The following is a 23,303-nucleotide window of genomic DNA, read 5'->3' on the forward strand; positions in this document are numbered from 1 at the left end:
TCTGTCTCTCTGTCTCTCTCTGTCTCTGTCTCTGTCTCTTTTTTTCTTACTTTCTTACTTTCTTTTCTTTCATCTTATAAGAGTTTATTTGAGCCAAGCTGACAGGAAGCAAAATCTCAACAGGTTGAGAAAATGCTGTGGAGAATGGCAGTTTTGCAGCTTATTTTATATATTAGTATCAAAAGAGGAGATTTAAGGAGGGTTATATGAAATGTATCAGTGATAAATTAAGAGGCAGGAGAAAGCGAAGACGGGAAATCTCTAGGATTGGATAAAAAGTAAAGTGGAGAGACACATAACTTCTTTTACATTGGTGACTACAGGATAGTAAATAACATTTACAGCACATAGAGATGGTATTGGAGGAACAAGATAACAATGAGGGGTTCTGTGGGCTTGTGCTCTGGGTGTGCCCTGAGGGGTCTGGAAAAGGAGATTACTCTGACATTTCAAAGGTATGTTATCTTAAATGTGAAAAGACAACAGACAGGTTTACTCAGGGTAAAAACTGACCTTTGTCAAAGAAGCTACAGGCCTAGGAAGTGACTACCGCCATGACCCGCTTTTAGTTAGGAATCTTTATGTTCAGTCCGTCCTGTGTGGTTACTTTCGATATCTGAGTTTGTAAGGCCCACTGTGCAGGCCTCCCCTGAGCTTGTCAGGTTTAGTATGTGGCTCCTTTTTCATGCACAGTTTCCTCTTTTGGTCATAAATCAATCCAAAGGATGCATGTGGTCTTAACGGTGCTAGGTAGGCTCATTCCTAGGAAGTCTTTAGTGTCAGTGTTTGTTTTGCTGAACAGTTGTACCAGTGGGAATGGGGCAAGACCATAACCTTGGATGGAAGTCAAGGCTGAATTTTTCTCAAAAGGGAAAGGCAGGTAAATGGGGGACAGCCAGGTCTTATGGGCCTTCATTAAGAAAAAAACACTCTGGATCATTTCTAACCTGCAAGCTATCATGACCCAAGTTTTGCCATGTCTCACTTTATGTATTTTGCATCTAGTGTAACATTTACTTAAAATTTGAGGGCACACCACACACCTTTTTTCACAATCTGACCATGAGTTCCCACTTACTGGTGTTTTTTTTTTTTTTTTTTTAAATTATTTTAATATGGCCAATCTATTTCCCATTGGAAGCACCCAAGTGTCATTTGTTATTAATCTGATTCCTGCTAGCTGTGCAATTGAGAACTGTAACTTTAAGGTTTAATTGGGGCCACGGCTGTAAGAATACAATGGTGTAAATTACAGTTGCCCTCTAAAAATTCTCAGAGGCCAGGAGAACAGTAAGAGTGTCATATGTGAATTTTCTGAGCCTCAGCAGCTGTTATAGAGGGCCATTTTTGTAGCCACTTCGGTTTCCATCTCAATTAATATAGTTAGTAGTCATTGTTAGGTTAGGGGGTAAGCATGTTCTCATAACTGGGTTCTAGCATTTATATATAAAATTGCTTTCTCAATATTCCTTTTCCACTAACCTTCTATAACTTCTCGTGTCCTTCTTAGTTTGTCTCTTTTTACTTATTCAGGACAAACTACTTCCTTTCAACTTATTTCAAAAACACACATCCCTTTCCTTCCATCTGTAATAACTTTTCTTCTAAATTTCGAAAGAGGAACCATAAAAAGAGTATTATTGATAATACAAAAGTTATCTTATACACCTTAAGCAATTATTAATAGTTGGGCTACATAAGAACAAGATCTGAGAAAAGCCCCCAAACCAAGTATTACTATTATTATGACTAATATTATTAGCAGGCAGGTAAAGACAATCAAATTGTTTTTTAAGTTCAACATCAGTTTGTAGGTATATAGGTTTTCTCAATGTCTTGGGATAGCTGTCTACCTGTGATGCTGGCAGCTTCTCATCCTCGAGGAGTCTTTGATGTTCACTGTGTGTAGAGACAAGTGTCCAATGGGCAGATGTCCATTGTGATTAGGCACTTTTTTTTTTGGTGAAAAATGTGAATCTTTGAGTTAACACCTTTAAGCTTAGCCGCACATGGATTGGTTAAGTAATGCCTGATAAGGTCCCTTCCAACTAGATTGGAGAGTCTTTAACTGATGTCTTTTGCAGTGGACCAAATCTCCTGGTTGTAAGTCATGGTCTTTGAAGTCTTTGTTTACCAGGAACACATTGTGAAATGAATCAGTTACTAATTTATCGATTTCTTTAAGCTGGTTAATAAGTGCTTGATAATAATGCAGAATGTCTCCTCTTGGAGTTGGTTTATATGCCCCCTCATCGAGATACATAGGGGGACCAGTGACTGACTATTTAATAAAGAGAAAGGCTATTTTTACCAAAAGGAGATCTCAGGTTGAGGAGCACTGTAGGGAGAGTTTTTGGTTGAGGGAGAGTAAAAGCTTCGGTAAACTTACCTAGTTGAATTTTTTTTGCATTACAATAATTAGCATTTGCTATTCCTCTATTATGTGCGAGGCACTGCTTTAAAGGATTTACATGCATTTCTGTAGACAAATTTGTCCTCTCTTTTTCAACTACACTTGACATTCAATATTAGTTTCAGGTGTACAGCATAGCGGTTAGACATTTATATAACTTATGAAGTGATCCCCCAATAAGTCTCATACTCACCTGGTACCATACTTAGTTATTACATTATTATTGACTATATTCCCTATGTTGTACTTTACATCCTCATGGCTATTTTGTAACTGCCAATCTATACTTCTTAATCTCTACCTTTTTCATTCTGTCCTCCAACCCTTCTCCCATCTGGCACTCATCAATTTTTTCTCCGTATCTATGATTCTGTTTCTGTTTTGTTTCTTCATTTTTTTAAATTTTTATTTTAGATTCCACAAATAAGTGAAATGATATGCTATTTGTCTTTCTCTGACTCATTTTACTTAATATAATACCCTCTAGGTCCATTCACGTTGTCACAAATGATAAGATTTCATTCTTTTTAATGGCTAAGTGGTATTTCATTGTATATATGTACTACATCTTTAATCATCTGTTGATGAACATTTAGGTTGCTTCCATATCTTGGCTAGTGTCAGTAATGCTGCAGTGAACATACAGGGTGCATACATCTTTTCAAATTAGTGTTTTGGATTTCTTCAGATAAAGACCCAGGATTTGAATTGCTAGGTCATAAAGTAGTTCTATTTTTAATTTTTGAGGAATTTCCATTCTGTTTTCCATAGTGGCTAACCAATTTGCAGCTCACCATCAGTGCATGAGGATTCCCTTTTCTTCACATCCTCACCAACACTCGTTTGTTAATTTATTGGTGATAGCCATTCTGACAGGTGTGAGGTGATATCTCATTGTGGTTTTAATTTGCATTTCTTTGATGATTAGTGATGTTAAGCATCTTTTCATATGTCTATCGGGCCTATATCCTCTTTGGAGAAATGCTTATTCAGTTCCACTGCCCATTTTTAAATTGGATTCTTTGCTTTTTTGGAGTTGAGTTGTATGATTTCTTTATAAATTTTGGATATTAACCCCTTAGCAGATGTATTGCTGGCAAATATCTTTTCTCATTTGGTAGGTTGTCTTTTTGTTTTGTTGATGATTTCCTTTGCTGTGCAAAAGCTTTTTAGTTTGATGTAATCCCATTGTTTATTTTTTCTTTTGTTTCCCTTGCCTGAGGAGATATACTGCCTGTTTTCTTCTAGGAATTTTATGGTTTCAGGTCTTACATTTAAGTCTTTGATCCTTTTAGAGTTTAAGTCTTGTATATTTTGTAAGAAAGTGGTCTAATTTCATTTTTTTTACACATATGTATCCAGTTTCCCCAACACCGTTTATTGAGGAGAGTGTCTTTACCACAATGTATATTCTTGCCTCCTTCATCATAGATTAATTGACCATGTAGGCATGGGTTTATTTCTGGGCTCTCTATTCTGTTCCACTGATCTATGTGTCTTTTTTTATGCCAGTACTATGCTGTTTTGATTACTAAATCCTTGTAGTATAGTTTGATATCAGGTAGTGTGATACCTCTAACACTGTTTGATGTTAGATTGCTGTGGCTATTTGTTTTTTTTTGTGGTTCCATATAAATTTTAGGAATATTTGTTCTAGTTCTGTGAAAAATGCCATTGGTATTTGCATAGGGATTGGATCGACTCTACAGATTGCTTTGGATAGTATGGACATTTTGATGATGTTAATTCTTCCTATCCATGAGCATGGTATATGCCTCCATTTATTTGTATTGTCTTCAATTTCTTTCTTTAATGACTTATAATTTTCCAAATCCAGGTCTTTTACCTCCTTGGTTAAATTTACTCCTAGGTATTTTATTTATTTTTGGATGTAATCGTACATGGGATTGTTTTCTTAATTTCTCTTTCTGAGGGTTTGTTATTGGTATATAAAAATGTGATCAATTTCTGAAGATTAATTTTGTATCCTGCTACTTTACTGAATTCATTTATCAGTTCTAATATTTTTTTTTGGTGGAATCTTTAGGGTTCTCTGTAGTATCATGTCATCTGCAAATAATGACAGTTTTACTTCTTTTCCAATTTGGATACCTTTTTTAATTTTTTTTCTTATCTGCTATGGCTAGAACTTTCTGTAATATGGTGAATAAAGGTGGTGAAAGTATACACCTTTGTCTTGTTTCTGATCTTAAGGAAAATGCTTTTAGCTTTTCCCTGTTGAATATGATGTTACCTGCGCATTTGCCATATATGGCCTTTATTATGTTGAGGTATGTTTTCTCTAGTCCCATGTTACTGAGAGTTTTTATCATAAATGGATGCCGGAATTTGTCTAACGCTCTTTCTGCATCATGTGATTTTTATCCTTCATTTTGTTTATATGGTACATCGTGTTAATTGATTTGCAGATTGAACCACCCTTTTGCATCCTAGGAATAAATCCTACTTGATCATGGTTTTATGGTCTTTTTAATATATTGCTGAATTCAGTTTGCTAAATACTCTGTTGAGGATTTTTGCATGTATGTTCATCAAGGATATCGGCTTATAATTTTATTTTTTTGTAATGTCTTTGGTTTTGGAATCAGGGTAATGCTGGCCTTGTAAAATGAGCTTGGGAGCCTTCCTGCTTGAATTTTTTCGAATAGTTTGAGGCTAGGTGTTAATTCTTTGAATGTTTAGTAAAATTCCCTTGTGAAGCCACTGGTCCAAGACTTTGGTTTGTTGGGAGTTTTTTGATTACTGATTTGATTGCATTAGTAGTAATCTGTCCAGATTTTGTTTCTTCTTGATTTAGTCTTAGAAGAGCACATGTGTCTAGGAATTTATCCATTTCTTCTAGATTGTCCATTTTGTTCACATCTGTACTATTTTCTTATAATCCTTTGTATTTCTGTGGAGTCAGTTGTCACATCTCTTCTTGCATTTCTGATTTTATTTATTTGGGTCCTCTCTTTTTTTTTCTTCGTGAGTCTGGTTAAAGGTTTATCAATTTTCTTAGTTTTATTGATTTTTTTTTTAAACTATTGTTTGTTTATGCTGATCTTTTTTATTTCCTTTCTTCTACTCACTTTGGGCTTTGTTTGTTATTCTTTTTCTAGTTCCTTTAGGTGTAAGGTTAGATTGGTTATTTGAGATTTTTCTTGTTTTTGAGGTAGGCCTGCATTGCTGTGAATTTTCCTCTTAGGACTGCTTTTGTTGTGTCCCATATATTTGGGGTCATTGTGTTTTCATTTTCATTTGTCTCAGGGTATCTTTCGATTTCTTCCTTGATTTCATTATTAACCCATTCATTGTTTAATAGCATATTACTTAGTTTCCATATATTTGTGTTTTTCAGTTTTTTCCTTATAATTGATTTTTAGTTTCATACCATTGTGGTTGGAGAAGACACTTGATATGATTTCTGTCTTCTTAAATTTATGGAGACTTGTTTTGTGGCCTGACGTGGTGTATCCTGGAAAATGTTCCATATGCACTTGAGAAGAATTCTGCTGCTTTGGGGTAAAATGTCCTAAAAATTTCAATTAAATTCATTCAGTCTAATGTGTCATTTAAGGCCATTATTTTCTTGTTGATTTTCTGTCTGGGAGATTGATATACTGATGTCAATGGGGTATTAAATTTGCCTACTATGACCATATTACTGTCGATTTCTCCCTTTATGTCTGTCAACATTCGTTTTTTATATTTAGGGTTTCCTCTGTTGAGTGTATAAATGTTTACAAGGGTTATAGCCTCTAGTTCGATTGATCCCTTTATCATTATGAAATGTCCTTCTTTGTCTCTATTATAGCCTTTGTTTTAAAGTCTATTTTGTGAAAAAAATCTACCCCAGCTTTTTAAAAATTTCCATTTGCATGAAATGTCTTTTTCTATCCCTTTATTTTTTGTCTGTATGTGTCTTTTGATCTGAAATGGGTCTCTTGTAGACAGCATGTCTATGGGTCTTGTTTTCTTATCCATTTTTTAACCTTATGACTTCTGACAGCACCATTTAATCCATTTACATTTAAAATGATTATTGATAGGTAAATAGTTATTGCCATTTTATTATTCACATTTATATTCTTGTCCCCCCTTCTAAAAGAAGTCCCTTTAATGTTTATAATACTGGTTTGGTGATGATGAACTCTTTTAGGTTTTTCTTGTCTGGGAAGCTGTTTATTTCTCCTTTATTTTTAAATAACAGCCTTGCTGGGTAGAGTAGTCTTGGTTGTAGGTCCATGCTTTTCATCATGATTGGGTGTTTTCTGCTACCTTGTCTTCCAAATTGCTGATTTGATCCTCTGCTTCATCTAATCTGCTGTTTCTTTCTTCTAGTGTATTCTTCATTTCGGTGACTGTATTATTAATTTCTGACTGGTTCTTTTTTTGTGGTTTCTATGTCCTTTTTTATGCTTACCATCTCTTTGAAGTTCTCATTGAGTTCATCTGTTCTTTCTCTAAGTTCATTGAGCATCCTTATAACTAGTGTTTTGAACTCTGTATCTGGTAGGTTGCTTGCCTCTATTTCATTTAGCTCTTTTTCTGGAGTTTTCTCCTTTTCTTTCATTTGTGACATATTTCTCTATCTTTTCATTTTCGCTGACTCCGTGTGTTTGTTTCTGTGTATAAGTTCTCATTGAGTTCATTTGTTCTTTCTCTAAGTCCATTGAGCATCCTTATAACTAGTGTTTTGAACTCTGTATCTGGTAGGTTGCTTGCCTCTATTTCATTTAGCTCTTTTTCTGGAGTTTTCTCCTTTTCTTTCATTTGTGACATATTTCTCTATCTTTTCATTTTCGCTGACTCCGTGTGTTTGTTTCTGTGTATTTAGGTAGGTCTGCTATGTCTCCTGGTCTTGTCAGAGTGGCCTTATGTAGTAGGTGTCCTGTGGGGCCCAGTGGTACAGCCTCCCTGATCACTTGGGCTGGGTGCTCCAGGAGTGTTTTGTTTGAGTTGTGTGTGCCCTCCTGTTGTAGTTGAGCCTTGATTGCTGTTGGCATGTCAGTGGGTGGCATTGACCTTCAGACTGACTGGATGTGAGGATTAGCCATGACCATAGTGGACAAGCTGCTGTGTGGGGCTAACTTCATGGAGTGGTATTCTCCCCAGTAGGGCTCTGCTGCTTACTGAGACCAACCTTTGAGCATGTCATTTGTGGAGCTAATTGGGTGGTGATGTATTGTGATGTGAAGCTACCAGTAGCAGGCCAGGGGCCACTCATCAAGAGGCACAGGACACACTGAAGCCGGCTGCCCTCTGCCTGCGGTCTACAGACCTTTGAGAATTTTTAAGAAAGACTGCAGCTTGGGCCAAGTCTTACTGCCTGATGCTGAAAGAGTTTCCAGCAAGTGCACCGGTTGGGTGGAGTCATCAGGATAGCGTGAGTAATGTTCTACCAGGATGATGCAAATTCAGATTTGGCCATGTGGGAGGAGGACTTAACACAGGGACAACGGTGGCTGTTCCTCCAGGCCTAGTCCTGAAGCTACACAACTCGATTTCCCTTTGTCTGTCTCTGGTGCCCCACGAGGTGTTGTTTCTTCACTGGAGCTGAAGGTGGATGCCTGGGAGTGAGAGAGCCTATATTTGGGCTCTTTAAGAGGATGCTTGAGTTTCCAGTAGCCTCTTGTCTCACCCTGATGGATGAAATCCTTGCTAATTTTCACAGCCTTATGTTGTAGAGGCTCCTCTGCCTGGCACTGGTGCTTCAGGCTGGGAAGCCCAATGTGGGGCTGGACCTTGGCAGCTGATACATTCCTCTTGATTCTCAACTGCCACACATTGTTGTGGGGTGTGGGGTCAGCCTATACCGAGTCCCCATCCTTTCTACGGTCTCATCATGGCTTCTTCATATCCTTATAGGATATGATAGGACTTCAGCTAGTCTTCAGATGATTTACCAGGTTGATTGTTTTATAATTTAGTTGTCATTTTGATGTGGTCTTGGGAGGTGAGCATAGTGTTTATCTACTCTGACATCTTGACTAGAACCTCAACTTTCTTTTAAAAGTTTTATTTTTTTATGTCTTTCACTATTTTCCCCCTTCTAGGAAAACTGATATTCCAGGGATGGACTGTTTATTTCTTTCTTTTTTTGGGGGGATGGGGGTCTAAATTCTGCAATCATGTCTTCTTTATTTTCTACTTAAGTTTTCTGTAGTGTGAAAAAAATTTTTTCCTTTTCTGCATGCCAGTAGTTTTAAATTCCATTACTTTATTTTTAGTTTCTATGTAGAATTTTCAAATTTTGTCCTGTTCTTATGCCCATGTAGTTTTTTAGAGATAATCTTTTATATTTTATTGTAAGCACAAACAAGAACTTAAAACATTTTTTTCCTCTATCTCTCAGGAATCTGTTTCAGAGAATCTGTTTCAGTCTCTGATTCTGCCTGTTGTGCTGTAGAATTTTTTGGCTTTTTTGAGCAAACATTTGTGTTTTTTTCCCCCCTCAACCTTTTTTTGGGGGGTGGAGCGGGGGAGCAAATATTTCTGTTTGCTTGTTTCAGGAAGGAGATTATATCTTAGTGTTGAGGATACAGGGATATTTCTGAACTCAGCCACAGACTCACTCTAATTTTTAAAATGAACCATGGAGGTCCACTGAATTGCTATTGCAGGAAAAGAGAAACACTGCACTATAATAAAATTAGAGAAGAAGCAGGGATTGGCAAGACTGGTAGCCAAGAGTTTTATAATATCGATGTGAGCATTGCAAATCCAGTTTTCAGCCTCTGAGCAGCTCCTGCATCTGTGTTTAAAGGGCACTAAAGAAACAGTTCTGGAAGACTAGGTTGTTTGTTCCCAGTAGAAAAGATAGCAGAGGCATGAAGTCTGGTTTGAAGTCTAGGCTTAATTTTTAGATTGAATGGTAATCTAAGCTAGCGGAGAGTTGTAGTAATGAAGCTAATGAGAAGAGTAAAAGCCTGGAAAAGTATAAATTAGAATTAGTATAACTTATCTAAGATGTTATTTTCTAGCTTAGAACTTTGGTACCACTGGGAGTTTGAAAGTTCAATATTGAAAGTCATAAAGTAATTTTTTACTTTAGTTTTTTGCTTATTGTATTTCTTTTTGTTATTTCCTAGTTTGTACATAACAGAGATAGGAAATGATGCAAGTACAGCTTGAAAGGAGAGATTTTTGCTTAGTGGATATTTGATTAGATTTTGAAAGAGGAAGAGATTTTGCATTCACGAACTAAATTGTATGTTTTTCCTGGTAATGGTTTTTGATTATTTTTAAAATAGTTTTCTCTAAATTTTCATTAAGGTAGGTTATAAAACAATCTTATATTTAGTTACTTCTTATATTTAGTTACCCAAGAACTGCCTTTTTCACATTAATTACATTTTTATTTTTATACGAAGTTCAATTAGCAATTATTTTCCCAAAATATTAGTTCAGTTCTGTGAGTAAAACAGAAGAGCTCCTTCTTGAGAAATTGTTGGTTCCAAAGGCTTTTCCCCCTTTTGTCTTGATAAAAATAGCTTTATGTTAAATCATTAAATCACATTTGCTCATCATAAAAAAAGGAAAATTATCAAGAAGAAAGTGAACATTACTTAAAATTCTACCTTTGAAAGAACTTTCCATAGTATTTTGGTGATGCTCCTTTCAGAAATTTGTTATTGCGCGTAGTCGTGCACACATGTACACACATAATGTTTGTTCCATGAAAGAAATCATGGAAAAGTTGTTTTTATTATCTTGGAGAGATCCCATTAATCCTACACCCTCTCCCCTATTTCATACTTCCCTTCTGTCCTCCAGTGTAACTCTCTTTGAAACTTAGTGCACTTGTTCTCTGTAGCATTCGTATCCCCTGGGAACTTGTTGGAAATAGAAATTCTCAGACCTTACCCCACACCTTCTGAGTCAAACCTTCTGGGAGTGGGGCCCAGCAATCTGTTCTAACACAGCCTTCAGGTAATTCTGATGTAGTACGCTAAAGTTTGAGAACCACTGATTTAGTGTACGTATTTCCACACTTTTCTGTGCTCATACTACTATATACATACATAAATACAGATGTAAGCTTTAATAAAATCAAATTTTAATAAAATCCAAATTTAAAAATTTGGATCATATGATGTAGACTTTTCTATTTTTTCCTAACTCAGCAATACTTTGTAGAAACTCCAAGTCATCAGGCATAACTCAAATTCATTTTTTTTTTAAGTGAATGGGTGTGGATCAAAGCCATTTCCCTGTGGATGTAATAGTTCACATTTCTTTTAGCAACTTTCAGAAATATTTAATATCTAGTTTTTAGCTTTAATAACTGATAATTGTGAAATTGGGGGTCGTGTTCTCATTTTCACTGTGCAAAGGTAACTTCTTAAATTTTCTGTTAGGAACTTCATAGAAGCTCCAAAAAAATTCTTTTATTTGATTTAATTCCCCTCCTCCCCCATGGTACTTCACTTCTGCTGTTTCCCAAATTCTGGTTAATATAAACATTTAATCCACGGAGATTTTTATAACATCTGCAGAGTGTGTCTGTGAACCTTTGCGTGTGGGCTCTTGCTCTCTTCCAACCTTCAGGCATGTTAATCATAGCAACTAAGAAGAGTATTGTTATTTCTTTATCTGGAAGCAGCAAACGGTATAACTGTTTGGACAATGAAGTTTTTACTTCAGTAGCTTGTTGCCAGCTGGATCTAAGCTGCTTTCCTATTCCCTTAGCATTTTATGTTTATATTATTCTTTTATTCTGAGTCACAGTCTCCTGCTGTTTTGTCCCACGAATATTGTTTGCTGCTGGGCTCATTATATATATTAATTGAAGATTCAAACTGATGTTTAGAGATCTGATTAGCACTTTAAGTAGCTGAGCTAAATCTCTCCTATCTACTTCTGGGTCTTGGTGTAGTTTTCTTGAATCCTTGGTCCAGTACACTTCCCTTGATCCCAGCCTTCTGTGGGGAGGACCCGAGGACAGGTCCCAGGGCTTGTTTCCTAGCCCAGGGAGGCAGCTTCCTATTGAGGCAGTAAGTGACTTGGTAGCTTTGTTCTTTGCTCACCTGGCAGACACCTCCTTCCTGACTCCTGCGGATTCCCTCTGGCTTCTGGTTCCTGTTGCAGGAAATCCTGTCCTCCAGATGCTGCCCCTTCTCTGCTGTGGCTCTGCATCTCCTGATGGGCTGCCTGTGATTGGCCTCTCTTGACCATCAACTTGGGATATTAGCATGTGAGGACACCCCCAAGACTTTTGCATTTGCTTTGCAGATGAGGAAATTGAGGTACCTTAAGGGACTTATTTGACCAAGTTAACGCAGTTGGTTTGATACTCAGGATTTTTAAATGCTTTGTTAGAAGCCATACTTTTTTTTTTTTTGACCCAGAAAGTTAGTAGTAGATCTCACAATAAGCCTGGAGTTACCCTACCTTCACTGGCTAATTAAAATGACTCCCCATTGTGCTGTCACAACTTGATTTCCCTGTTGGCCAGGTACTCAAGGGTGCCATTTTGTTCTTTCCTGCCCTGCAGTCTCCCTTGAGCTTTACAACATGAAGAATGGTATCATCTTGGGCCTTAAAGTATCTCGTTTGTGCCATATTGTTTTGTCCTGTTATAGGATGCTGCTTGTAAGTAAGTCTAGGCAAGCCCTGACCCTCTAAAGCTCATTTGCTCACAAAAATCTGGGCCCAATAATTTGGTGGTCATTTGCCCCATCAAGCTCTCCAGCTCAAGTTAATATAAATTTCATTAGCTCAGGTGTTGTCAGAGGGTGTGGGTGAAGGTTTTTTTTTTAAACACATGTCAGTTAAGATAATTCTGGTTTTGAGAATGGAATTAGGAGGGGCTTTTGCCTGAAATCAATTTATAGATCACTCATTTACTTTGTGCAAACTTGTTTTAAGCAAATCATATTAATTTTACTTGTGTCTTGACTTAAATACAGCAGCATGTGCCTCTCAACTAATTGCCACCTGTTGGGTGGTTTTCACCATAGTTGTTTGAACTGGGCTGGTTGAAGTCAGCTCTCCTTGGTGGCTCTTGCTTTCTACTAAATTAACTATACCTTCTCCTACCTTCTCTGCCTGGTTTTGCTTCTTTTTGCCTTTTTCCTGTTTCCTGATGAGGGGGCAAACAAACTCCAAAGCAGTATGTTCTAGCCATAGAGAAAATAACTACTTCACCTTGCCTGGCTAGCAGCCACAAAATTTCAGTTCCTGAGAAGTCATGACCTACTTAGCTGCTTCTACAGATTGCTTGATGGTTCTGGCAAGACCAGAGGGGAAAAACCACTTCTCAGACTTTAGCAAAACTTTTGACTTAGAGGTATATATAAATCCTCCATTAGCTTCATCCCTTCCCGATTCTTAAAGAAATAGTACCTTTTCCTGTCAGCACAATGGTACTTTATGGAGTCCCCTTCTACCCTCACCACTGAGATGACAGACTTCTAACAAAGAACCTGAAGGTAAAATGTACAACTACAGGAAACCGCAGGAAGAATTAGCCCAGTACCCATTTTTGAAGGAATTTCTTTGTGGCTGTAAGCTGTGGGTAAATAAATACCAAGTGTTCTTAGAGTCTGATTGTCCCATATTTTTGTGACAGCCCCCATGGTTTTGGGTAAGATGCAGCCTTGTTTTTCTTTTTTTTTTTTTTTAAATACACCAAAAAACAGATATATTTTTTTCTGTTTGACTTTTTAAAACTTATTGCCATCTTAAGTGAGAATTTTAGGCACAACGGGTATAGGTCAGATTTTCTCTGGAAGAACTTCAGAAGAAATAAGATGTGATCCAGTGGGAATGTTTTATTTACACATTCTGGAAAGGTAGCTCTTATAGAAGATGTGATATATAGTGATATATTATCAAAAATTCCTTCCACTCACTCTTATAACTGTGTGTGTGTGTTTCGAATAAATTGTTTCTAATTCCTGTCTCTTCTTCCTCTCTATAATTTGTTACAGTCTGACTTTAGCCTTGTTATTTATTTATTTATTTTTTTTATCACAACTGATGTCATGAAGGTCCTTAATTTTGTTCTTGATTAATGTAAGGTGTCTTTATTCTTAAATCCTTTAGTGCAGTGTACTATTCCAGGCACTAAGGATATAGCAGAGAGGGAAACAGACAAGGTCCTAGGACCCTGTTCTCCCAGAGCCCACTTGAGAGTAGAGAGGTAGACCAGTAGGAACACAAATAAAAACATAAGCACTTCAGATAGTGGTGTGTGTTAGGGCAATACAACAGTGTGATATAGTAGAGAATGGTGTGGGAGAAAAGGGTTTGATAAGGTGGGAGCCAGGATCTCTATAGAGCCTGCTAGAAGAAAGATCAGAAACAAAGGCCCTAAAATAGGAATAAACTTCATATATTTGAAGGACAGCAAAAGGTCAATGCGGCCAGTGCATTGTGAGAGAGCAGACAGGTCAGAGAGGTAGGCAAGGCTAGGTCATAGAAAGCTTTGGCATCCAAGGTAATGAAATGAGAAATCAGTGAGAAGTTTAGGTAGAGAAGTTACCTGACCTGATTTAGTTTAAAAATTGTACTCTTGGTGTCCTCCAAGTCTGCTGGCTCTCTTTCGAGTTCTAACTTTGTCTATTGTGCTTTCTCCTCCTCTGCTTATGTGGGTGTTCCCCAGGGCCCACACCTTTCTCCTTTTTTCCTTGTTGTTTCAACCACAGCTCCTCCTTGTGGGCTCCCCCGCTGACCTCTGCCCATGCTACATCTTCTGTTTCCAGCTGGCCTGTTTGCTGTTTCCACTCAATTATCCAGCCTTGGCTTCAAATCCAAACTATTAAATAATGAAAAAAAAAAAAAAAAAAAAAAGAAAAACTTTTTTCAAGTTCTTCTCTAAAGCAATCCTCTTTTCAACTTCCTGATTTCCTTTACCATATCACCATTCTCCCAGGGATTCCAACTTTAAATGAGTTTTTGTAATTGCTCCCGTTCCTCTATTCTCTGTTGTTGATCAGTCATCAAGATGTGCAGATGGTCATGGCCGTCTCTTTTCTCTCCTTCGCCAGGATTGCTTTACATTTGGATTGCTGCCTTTAGCCTCTTCACAGTTGCCATTTTCTCAGACTTTACGAATACTTTATTCTCCTCCTACATTCATTTCTTGCCTTGTAGCCATGTCCTCTCTTGGTTCGAATCAGACAAGCCCTCTTTCTATTTTGGTGGGTTTTTTCATTTTCTGATTTGCAGAACTTTGCTCAAGCTGCTCTAGTTCCCTAACCAGGAATATTGCTAAGGTAGGAATGCAATACTGTGTTGCATCTAGGTTATGATACTGGGAAGCTGTACATTTGGCAATTTTCTAAGGCCTCGATTTCACTTCATGGGTTAGATTACCATTTTGGAAGCTGCTTCCTACCTCCTAGGTACTTAGCAACAACCAAAATGTATTGCTATCCCATGGTGTCCTGGGTATACTCTGTGGCCTGAAGGGCTGGGCTTTCGAAAGGCAAGGCTAATTCAAAGAGAGTAAGAGCTTCCTGCTTTAAAAAAAAAGAATTAGAATTTAAAAATTAAAATGCCATTTAATAATACTAGCATTCACATTTTAGTAGGATAAATCATTTGGAGCAAAGTAGACCCTTGGGTCCAATGAAATAGCTTAGAAATCTGTTATGTGCCAAACACTGAATAGTACAGTATACTTTTTAGTGAGTTCTCATTTAATTTTTAACAAAAACCCTGTGAGGTAGGAATTATCCTTCATTTACAGATAATAACACTGAGGTTCAAAGAAGCAGAGCAGTGTTCCTTCATCAGCATTTATCTGTGATTGGCACAGAACTGGCCACCCAGCTGAATTATGACAGAATGTGGATTTGAACCCCAGATCTTCTGACTCTTACTTCAGAGTGTTCTCGATTACACCACAGCTGTCCCATGGACACAGTGTTACCCGTTGTCATATCATAATACCCAGTATAGTGTCCAATGCACTGTAGACTGATTGAATTTCTGCAGAATCATTGATGGGGAGGCAAGTTTGCTCTCTGACCCTTTATAGGAGCATTCCAGACAATGTCTGGTCATTGTGAGGGAGAACCCAATTGACAAAATGGTTGAGGATAATTAAAGCTGGTGCTTGGTCATATATGTGAGATTGTACAAACTTCTTGCACCATAAGCTCTGGCCATATCCTCCTCCTCTCAGTTCCTCATAAATGTCATATTTCTTCCCGTGAGACTTTTGTATGTGCTATTCCCTCTACCTGGCACACTCTTGCTCCCCTCTCTTTTGTATAATTAAATTCTTAGTTACTATAGAGGTTTCAGCTCAAATATCACACCCTCAAAGTCCTCTAGATACTTCCACTTTACATTTTTGTGGGGGTTTTGTTTAATGTCTCTTCTATTAAGCTTGTGAACACCAGGACAGCTGAGATTTAAAATTTTTTCTGTCTACTGACTTTGCAATGCCAGTTCAGTGCCATGCTCAATAAATACTTTTTGAATGAATGCATGGTTCTAATTAATTTAGTTCCATTCGATAAACAGTGTTTGAGGTTCAACCTGGAGGACACTTTACTTTTGTTGTTTGCTCATTTCCGTACTGTTGTATACATTTTCCTGGCAGGTATGTGACCATCCCTATTTGGGGATGAGGACAGTCATGTTGGTATTTTGTATTCTAAGGGTGCACAGAGTCAGAGGGGAAGGTCAAGCAGAGGAAGCTATCATCATAATGGTCAGGAAATTGGGAGGTTTGGCGGGGAACATGTTCCAGAATTTAAATCTTAAGTAAATTTTGAAGGTACTATATGGAATATATCAAAATTATGCAATAAAAAATTAAGAAAGTTTTTGTGGGGCAGACAATTCCTAGCTAAGAATTAGAATTCAACAATAAGGAAGTTCTGATAAAATAGTAGGGAATGAAAAGCTTGCCTTATCTAAGGGAAGATACCCGATAGTTGTTAAGTTCCATGTCTTTGGGGGACAAAAATCATGGTACTATCGGCTTACTTGTTTAGAGCACCTTGTAGTGCCCTACAAAATGTTTTTCCATGTTAGCTATTACAGTAGAATCACACATTACTACTTTGTAGCGGTAGTGATTTTAGAGATGTTAGGTGACTTGCCGTGAGAGCATTTGTGCATGCATTCATTCACATGAAAAATTTTATGTGCCATCTATTAAGTGATGTGTACAAGCAGGGACAGATCCAGGTTTTGTGGGACCTGAAACTTTTGCAATTTGAAGATTCTCTCAGGAAAGGAATATAAAACTGTAAATATAAATTAGATCGAAAGTGAGTATAATGAGAAATTACAAAATTTAAAAAAGCTGACAAGTTGCATAAACATAAAAAATATTCCCAATTCAGCTTCCTTTTATCCAGACCCTGAAAATTCCCTTGGGCGCTGTAGTGCCACTAACAGGAAGGGAAGGGGCTCCACTAGAGAGAGAGAGCTGGAAGCAGTTTAGACACAGTTGCTGGTATAGGCCGTGTTAAAGACTAAATTTATCTGTGAAATTCCCAAAGACTTTTGTGCCAATTTGGAATTTGAAATGAGCAGGTTGTGGAGTGGCACATGTGGGAGCTGGTCTCTGTGGACGATCTCGGATATGGAAAGTGGTGAGCATGGCAGAGAATTTGAACTGAATACTACATTTAAGCATCTGACATAATTGTTTATTGTTTAGAATATGGCCTTGAGTTATTGAAAGAGGAAACAGCTTCATGTACTCCCATGAGAACAGGTAACAAATCTATAGAAAAAATTAAAATGATTACTGAAGTATTTATTTTCAGCAGATTATTTAATAAAGTTGCATCATGAAAGCATTAATCCATTTAAGTGGACTTGGCTGCTTGAAAATTAGATTTAAGAATATTTGCAAGTCAAACAGAAATCACACATTTTGCCATTTAAACTTATAAAATATTGTATAAATGGAGAAATATTTTGATAAGAAACTGAAAACACTGTGTGAATCAGAATATAAAAATATCCTAAGGATTAGTGATACAAACACGAGTTGACTTTTTTTTTTTGTCTAAGATTAGCTTTCATAGTAATGCATTTGCTTTTATTTCGATTTGTAACTTTTATGATTCTTTATGTCTTTACTGTATTCTTCATTAAGTAATAAAAGGTTTTTGGAAAAATTAAATATAAATAAAATAAAGAAGAGTTCTTTCTTTAATAAAACCCAATGGTAGACACTTTTGATAATCACATTCAATTGTATGGTTGAATTCACACTTTTATATACTAGATTAGTTTGAAGTGGGTACACCCTATACATCTTTGTGTGTTCTTGAATTTTAAAAGGTATTTATACATTGATGGTAGAGAATTAAGTATGAAAATAGATGATATTGTGTCAAAACCACTGGCTGAATTCAATAGTGAGCTTCCCCCAGGCACAATAGGGAAGAAAATAAGCCAAGTTGTGGTGGACGTAAGTTGATATATGACAAGTTGTCAGTGGAATTTCTGTGGGTAGCTGCCATTGTGCTTTAAGTGAAAGTTGAGATGACTAAGAGCGACAGTTAGCCATTAAATTGTAGTCTTTGATTAAAGAACGGGTATACAGAATAGTTCTCGAAGCATTTTTCATGGAAGAAAATTGAAAATATCTTCGGCTTTCACCAGTGAATAGATAAACTATCATACATTCATACACTTGACCCTCTCTGCCCTCCCCCTATACGTAACCCCTGGCAATCGCTAATCTCTTCTCCATCACTATAATTTTGTCATTTCCAAAATGTTACGTAAATGGAGTCATAAAACATGTGATCTTTGGGGGTTGGCTTTGTTAATCAGCCTAATGTCCTAAAGTTCCATCCAAGTTGTACATAGCAGTAGCTTGCCCATTTTTGTTGATGAGTAGTAGTCTGTGGTATGGATGTAGCACAGTTTAATCATTCACCTATTGTAGGACATTTTGGTTGCTTCCAGGTGTTGGCTATTATAAATAAATCTCCTGTGAACAATTGTGTATGGATTTTTGTATGGTCATAATTTTCAATTTTTAGGGGATTACTCTCCGAAAACGCGATTGTTGGGTTCTGTGGTCAGTACATATTTAGTTTTTAAAGGAACCACCAAACTAATTTCCAGAGTGGCTGTGCCATATTACATTTATACCATCAATGTATGAAATCCAATTTCTTTGCATCCTTGTCAGCATTTAGCATTGTCACTGTTTTTTTTTTTTGTTTTTTTAATTTTAGCAATTCTAGTAGGTGTGTAGTGATATCTTGTTATGGTCTTTGGTATAGATTTTTTTCTTATTTATTCTGTAAAATATATATAACAAATTTTAATACTATAACCATTTGTAAGTATGCAGTTCGGTGGCATTATGTACATTGAGATTGTGCAACCATTACCATCTCTAGAGCTTTCCCAGCTGAAACTCTGTACCCATTAAACACTAACTCCCCACTCTCTCCTACCCTAGTCCCTGGCAACCCCCATTCTACTTTGTCTCCATGAATCTGAATCCTCTAGGTACCTAATATAAATGGATTCATAACATTCGTCCTTTTGTGTCTGGCTTATTTAGCATAATGTTTTCCAGTTCATTCATATTATAGCATGTGTCGGAATTTCATTTCTTTTTAAGGCTGAATAATCCATTGCACATGTACACTACATTTTGTTTATCCATTCATTTGTTGATGGATATTTGGATGGTTTCCACCTTTTGCTAGTGTGAATAATTCTGCTATGAACATTGGTGTACACGTATATGAGTCTCTGCTTTTAGTTCATTTGGGTATATATCTAGAAGTGGAATTACTGGATCATTTGATAGTTCTATGGTTAACTTTTGGGGAATAGCTCAACTGTTTTCCACACCGGCTGTACCATTTTACATCCCTACTAGCAGTGCATGAGGATTTCAATTTCTCCACATCCTCCAACATTTTTCATTTTTTGTTTTGATAATAGTCATCCTCATGGGTGTGAAGTGGTTTGGTAGAAATTTTGATAAGATATTTGAAATGTTTATGTAGTCATCTGTGTAGTATGGTTTACTGCTAGGATTCTTCAAACCTTTCAAATTGGTGGGGTTAAAGTTTATTTATGTATTACTCTGGAATTATAGACATTCCTCATTATCTGAATGTATATAGATCCTGAGTTGAGATAGTAAGAATTTATATGATGAGTTCAAATACCAAAAAATACTCCATCTAAATCTGTTTGAGTTGGATGTGGTTCCATAGTGTAGCGGTTAGCACATCTGCTTTACACACAGAAGGTTCTGTGTTCACACTCCAGTGGAGCCATGGTCCATGGTCTACGGCCATGCCACCCTAAACAAGCCCAATGTCTGATCTCAGAAGCTAAGCAGGGTCGGGCCTGGTTAGTTACTTGGATGGGAGACCACCTAGGAAGACCAGGTGCTATAGGCATAAATAATAATAAATAATAAAAAAATCTGTTTGAGTAGGAAAAGTGAGAGTTCATATAGTAACAGATTTATCTAAAAAGTTGTATGAATCCAATTGGAAAGCCAGAATTCAGAGTGAGTTTAAAGAGTAGATATTCTCTTTATTTTAAAGTCAGTTCTAGATACTTCTACTTGTGGCTTGTGACCTCTTTTCTTAGGCAGCGTTAACTCTATGAATTTAAAAGCATTTAAAACATAGGTGGAGGATATTTTATTTATTGACACATGGGGCAGAAGTAGCCAAGGCAAGCAACTTTTAATAAGTCACGTTTATTTTAAAAGACTTTAAAGATACAGCACTCTCTGCTCTGTTATAGGTGTTATAGCTCAATTAACAGCCTTCTTTACTGGACCAGTGCTCCCACCTTCTCTGTTGACCAACTTCACACTTCCTGCCTCATATCTCTCCTTTAGCTTCTGGTTAACTATGTGACATTCGAGGTGAGGATCAAGCAGCATCAGGCACAGAATAAGCACTGAGGAAATGGTTATTTATGGAACTAATAGTCATAAATACTGCGATCAGCATCCTCCTCAATTTTTCTGTAAATTAGAACCACTTAGTGGTCACTGTCCTTGCTAGTTTAACCTCTCTCTGAAACCTCGAGTGTGAACACTTCTGAAAGGAGAGTTGTCCATTTGACTTGGTGTTGATTTTGGGGGAAGGGAAAGGAAATGGAGGCAGGGAATTCCACAAAAGGAGACCTAGTTTTAGAATGCTTGTTGTGTGCCAAGGGAAATCCAGTTTCTGGCCAGAGTTTCCAGGGATTGTGATTTCCTGGACCATTCTAGATGTTTGAAGAGTACATTTTTATAGACCATGTTGTCATCTCAGATGTTGACCTCTGATGATAGGAATGATGTTGGCAGTGAATAAAGTGGCTTATTACCAATTACAAAGGCATGGGAGTGCACACCAGTGACTGCCTGTTCACAGCCTGCTTAGACTCAGGTTTCAGGAGTGCTGGATGTGTGGTGGTGTTCCCATGATGGTGCTTTTTGTGTTGGTTAACTCAGGTAGAAAAAAACTGTTAATCCCAGGATGCTTAGGCAGAAGGTCCAGCAGCCATCAAAGCTCTGAGTGGAGCTAAGGCAGCAAGGGACTCTCTTTAGAAGGGCTCCTTGGTCAGAGGGGCAGAAATAGCCTGGAGTAGAAGCAGATGAAATCTTGTTTTCCTTAGCCTCTAAGGTATACTATTCAAAGGAAGGCCATTAAAAACCAACCAACAAAACAACATTGACAACGATTTTGATTTCTGTGTCAAAGTTAAATGTACTGTGGGGAAACATACAACATTTTATAAAAAAATCATTAAAATTTATATGTCACTCTTCATGTTTTTCTTCACTGGAATGTGAGCTGTGAGGGCAGAGACAGTGCCTCTGCTTTTCACTGCTCAGACTTGGGTACTGTACCTGGCACACAGGAGGTGCTCAGTAAACACTGAATGAATGAATGATGCTTACATAAAGGAATATGATGTTTAGTCTTATATTTATAAATCGTGACTTATAAGGAAGCTCTAGGTTAACTAAGAAGGCTGGAGAAGAAAATTCTAGTGTGTGACTTACTTTCGCTAGGAGGAGACATTTAGATAAAGGCCTCAGATAAGATAAGATATGGTTATTTACTGGAAGTCAAGGTGGTACCCAGGGGGCAAACAACTTCCCAAATAACTTCCTCGATTGGTGTTCCCTTCCCATCTTGTCCCTCTCTGTTTCCCCCTCTTCCTGCTCCTGCTTTAAGATCAGCAAATAGGATTATCTGGGCATGTGTATGAGTCATGTGTTACTTTAACTCTTAACTCAAAGGGCCGCTAAGTCAATAGGGGTGTTTTTTTTTTTTTTTTTTTGATGGGCAGCCCTGACCCTGCAATGCTTGGTCTGTGCAGAGCTAGGAGTGCTGGAATTAGGATTCTGATTTAGTCACCTGGAACCTGTTGCCTTCTGTTCCACCTAAGTCTGACACCTCCATAGACTCCACGTCCTCTCCCTGGAATGTGTGGTTGCCCATCTTGTCCCCAGTGGTACAGCATCACATGCCCTACCCTACATGGCTAGAGTTGGACCTTATAGTTAGTGTCCCTCTCGGTCCTGGCCTTTCTTGGCTGTTCTCATCTTGTACTTGCCTATGATAAGAGCAGAGAGGCAAATTCAGAAATTGGAGTGATGTCTAAAGGGCGATTTATCTTCGAGGTAATGGTGATAGCGTATGTATGTAAAGTGTGTAAGAAAGTAATAGTTGGCAATTAGAGGGTGACTGTACTAAGTCTGCCCAGAGTTGTGTGTTTGGGGGTGGTATTAGTTCTGCCTCTGTGCAGGAAATGACATCCCCATCTCAGTCCAGGGATAAGGAGAAGGGTTTGACAGAGTGGCCTGGCTTGGTGGTTCCAAAGAATAGACTTATAAATTATCTTTTACTGTTGAATCTGAGCAGAAATTGGGGAAAGCCCAGACATATAGATATAAATTATTATCATGTGTTTTTTTCAATAAAGCCATATGTTCAGTTTAATTTAACCATCTTTGAGCAGTATGCGGAGACAAGTTCATAGACTTCTATTCATTTTCTTCATAAAGTTCATAGTTTTTGAAAACTTATGTTAATTTTTTATTATATCTCCCAAGAGTTACTCTCCATTAACCAAATAAATTTATTAATTCTCCTCTAGTTAAACAAAATACAAACAAAACAAACTATCTATTAAAGGCATGCATTTTTGTACTTTCTAGTATAAAAAGATATGTGTGTTCCTGGAAGATAGAAGTTGATGAGTAATTCTGTACTGGCAGGGAGTAAATTAAATTCCTTAAATAATGGAACTGCAAGAGAAATTGAGAGACTATCAAATCTACCTTTTGCACTTTGGGAAAGTTGAATTTACTCAATAATTATGAAGACCCTATTGCATTTGTGGGAATGACAATCCTTATCCCTTGCAAGTGAAAATTTTACCTGGTGGGTTGTGAGTAGCTGGGAGTTTCCACTGCAACTTCCGTTGTCTGGGATGGTTAAAATATTTTGTTTTGTTTTTTAAATAATAGTACTGCTTCATGTTTTGCTTATGATCATCCATGACAATAGCATGGATGATCATAAGCAAAATGATGAGCATTTTCTTTATAGACTTGTATTGAGATCCTACTAGCTCTGAAGTTCTTACAAATGGTTGGCCCAACCACTTAATGCAGAGAGTGCTTACTCATCTCCAAGCAGGAAATGGGTCTTGTCAAGGTCTTGGAGTGAGTGACCAAGCTGTAGTGCTCTGATTCTATGTCCTGTGCTTTCCCTCAGCTCTTGGACTGGTTTGGTTTGTTCTTTCACCTGTCCAAGTGTTCTAATATTTATTTCTGAGCATCATGGACCTCTACTATTTATTTTCCAGCTTTATTGCGATATAATTGCAATAAATTGAATTCTCAATAAGTATTATCATGTACTATATGTTATATAAATGTATTTTAAAATCTCAATAAATTATTTAATTG

The 23,303-nt window shown here is 37.3% G+C and overlaps 1 protein-coding gene across 5 annotated transcripts in view; it reads left to right on the plus strand.

The window, feature by feature from the left end:
- Nucleotides 1-23,303, plus strand: part of ARHGEF28 (Rho guanine nucleotide exchange factor 28) — a 264,414-nt gene that overhangs the window by 43,919 nt on the left and 197,192 nt on the right. The window lies entirely within an intron of this gene.

Source organism: Pteropus alecto, unplaced genomic scaffold (genome assembly GCF_000325575.1).
Source record: "Pteropus alecto unplaced genomic scaffold, ASM32557v1 scaffold20, whole genome shotgun sequence".
NCBI lineage: Eukaryota > Metazoa > Chordata > Mammalia > Chiroptera > Pteropodidae > Pteropus > Pteropus alecto.